Source organism: Callithrix jacchus, chromosome 15 (assembly GCF_049354715.1).
Source record: "Callithrix jacchus isolate 240 chromosome 15, calJac240_pri, whole genome shotgun sequence".
Classification (NCBI taxonomy): domain Eukaryota; kingdom Metazoa; phylum Chordata; class Mammalia; order Primates; family Cebidae; genus Callithrix; species Callithrix jacchus.
This window is the reverse complement of record NC_133516.1, coordinates 10,980,001-10,983,557: the sequence shown is the minus strand read 5'-3', so window position 1 is coordinate 10,983,557 and position 3,557 is coordinate 10,980,001.

The following is a 3,557-nucleotide window of genomic DNA, read 5'->3' as shown; positions in this document are numbered from 1 at the left end:
CAAAAATTAGCCAGGCATGGTGGTGTGCGTCTGTAATCCCAGCTACGCAGGAGGCTGAGGCAGGGGAATCATGGAGGTTGCAGTGAGCCGAGATTGTGCCACTGAACTCCAGCCTGGGCAACAGAGCGAGACTACATCTCAAAAAAAAAAAAAAAAAAAAAGATAATATGAAATGTGAGTATAGGAACTCTGCAGATGCCTGGTGGGAAAAGAGGTTATTCTCTGTATTTTTCTTCCCATATAAATATTGGAATAAACTTGCTTATTTCTTTAAAAAATGCCTGCTAGGATACTGATTGGAAATGCATTGAATCTGTAGACCTATTTGGCAACGATTGATACCTGAACAATGTAGAGTATCCTGATCTGTCAACTCAGTACACTTATGTAGTTATTTAATTTTTCTTAGTAATGTTTTATGCTTTTCAGTGTGTAGCTTCTACACTGTTTTTTTAGGTTTATCTCTAAGTATGTTGTTTTTTTGATGCTACTGTAAATAGTTCTGCTTTAAAATTTCAATTTCTAAATCTTCTCTGCTATTATATAGAATGCAATTGATATTTTAAAATATTGATCTTGTATCCTGAAACCTTACAAAACTCATGGTTTCTAGACTTTTTAAAAAGTAGATTCTTTAGGATGTTCGACATAGAAAATTATGGTTTCTGTAAATAGAGAGAGGCTTCTTTCTTTACTTGTAATTTGTATGTCTCTTTTTTTCTTGCTTTATTCAATCTGCAGTAGTGAGAGTGGACATCCTTGTGTTGTTCCTGATCTTAAGGGCAAATGATTCAGTTTTTAATCATTAAATATGATATTTTTGTAGATGTCCTTTATCAGCTCCCACCTTAATAATAATAAAAAAAGGAAGAGGTCAGGTGCCGTGGCTCATTCCTGTAATCCCAGCACTTTGGTCAGCCAAGAGAGGAGGATTGCTTGAGCTCAGGAGTTTGAGAACATAGTGAGACGCCATCTCTCTAAAACATAAAAGTAAAGTAATAGAAGAAGAAGAAAAGATTAAGCCCAAAGTAAGAGAATAAGGAAAAACAATAAAGATAAGAAATCAGCGAAACGGGAAACATAACAACGATGGAGAAAATCATCGAAATAAGAAGCTGGTTATTTGATGAGATTAGTAAAACTGATAAACCTCTAGCCAGACTGATCGAGGAAAAAAAAGAGTGAAGACACAAATAGCCAATGTCAGGTGTCAAAAAGAGACATCACTACCAACCCTGCAGACTTGAAAGGATAATAAATATCACTTGCAATTGTAAGCTTGTAAATTTGACAACTTAAATGAAATAGGCAAATTTCTTGACAGCTTAAACGTTCAAAGCTTATGAAAAAAGACAAATAACTCAAATAGTTCTATAACTATTAAAAAATTGAATATATTGGCTGGGCGTGGTGGCCAGGCTCAGCACTTTGGGAGGTTGAGGCGGGTGGATCACTTGAGGTCAGGGGTTCAAGACCAGCCTGGCCAACAAGGTGAAACCCCGTCTCTACTAAAAATGCAAAAGTTAGCCAGGCATGATGGCAGGTGCCTGTAATACCAGCTACTTGGGAGGCTGAGGCAGGAGAATTGCTTGAACCTGAGAGGCAGAGGTTGCAGTGAGCTGAGATGGTGCCATTGTACTCCAGGCCTGGGTGGTAGAGCAAGACTCACTCTCAAAAAAAAAAAAAAAAAAAAAAAAAAATTAAATATATTATAAAAAAATAACAACTTCGCACAAAGAAAACTTTTCTATTTGTTCTTGTGTCACTTTTGGTAAGTTATATTTTCTAAGGAATTTGTCCATGTCACTTAAATTGTCAAACTTATTGGTATAAGTTATGATATCTTTTAATTTTAAAATATCTATACTATTTATAATAATATCTCCTCTTTCATTCTCAGACTTTACAATTTGTATGTCTGTCTTATTTCTATATCGAAGATCTGTTTTCTACTAGATCAGTTTGTATTTATGTTTATTATTTTCTTCTTTCAATTTTCTTTCGGAATATTTTGCTGTTCTTTTTCTGGCTCTTTGAGAATAAAAGCTTAGATAATTAATGCTGAATCTATATACTAATGTAAGTATTTAAAGCTATAGATTTCTCTCACAAACCTGGTTTTGTATGTAGCCTACATGTTTTGAAATGCTGTGTTTTATTTATTGTTCAATTGAAAACATATTCTAATTTTCATTGTGATTAGTTCTTTGATCTTTAAATTGTTTAGAACTTTACTGTTTAATTTATAAGCATATTGACATTTCCTACTAATAATTTTTGTTACTTATTTCTAGTTTTGTCCTTCTGTAATCAGAGAACATATTCCAATTTAATATTTTAAAATTTGTTAAGGTGTAATTTATGGTAGAGCAGCCAGTCAATTTTTGTATCATTCCACGTGTACCATTTGTATTCTGCATTGGTGGGGGAGGTTTCCTACTTACATTTACTAAGTTCAAGTTATTAATCATATATTTAAGATAATTTATATTCGTACCCCTTTTTTACCTGCCTATACTGGCAATACTGAGACAGCTGTTTTAAAAAGCTCATTGATAGTGGATGTGCTTCTCTCTCCCCTTAATGCTGTTCATTTTTGCTATATACATATTGAAGCAATATTACTAGGTAGTTTCAGATTGCAAATTGCCCTATCTTCTTGGTGAACTGACCTTTTCCTTATTGTGAAATGTTCATTTTATTTGCAATAGTATTATTGTTTTAAACTCTGTCTGATCTAGCACATATCACACAGATCAACCTTATATGTAAATATACAGAAATATTGAAAGTAAAATGATGGAAAAAGATATATCTGGTTTCTTTTTCCTACTAATCATTTTTGATAGTAGATTAATATTCACATGATGTATCTTTTCCTATTCTTTCATTTTTAATCTTTATGTACCCTTTTTTTTTTGAGTTGGGGTCTCGCTGAATTACCCAGGTTAGAGTGTAGTGGTGTGATCACGGCTCACTGCAGCCTCAGAATCCTGGGCTTAAGCAATCGTCCTACCTATGCCTCCTGAGTTGCTACAGCTGCAGGTGTGTGCCATTATGTCTAGCTAATTTTTAGATTTTTTGTGGAGACAAGGTCTCAGTATGTTGCCCAGGCTGTTTTCCAACTCCTGGTCTCATGCCGTCCTCATGCTTGGCCTCCCAAAACACTGAGACTACAGGCATTAGCCACCTCTGTACCTTTTATTAAAGTTTTCTTTGATAAGCAACATATAGTTTTTGAAAATTCAGCCTGACGATCTTTGTTTTTTTATTTGAAAGAATTTAATCTCTTTGCACTTAACGTAATTACTGACAAAGTACTTAGGTCTACCATCTTACTATACGCTTTCCATTTTTCTCATCTAGTCAATGTTGTTTTTCTCTCTTATCTTGCCTTAAAAATGAGATTTTATTTTAGAATAATTTTAGGTTTCCAGAAAAATTGAACAGATAGTACAGAGTTTCTAGGTACCCCCAGTTTCTCTGATTATTAACATCTTATATTAGCCATTTATTTGCTAAAATTGAGAAACTGATATGGATACATTACTACTAAC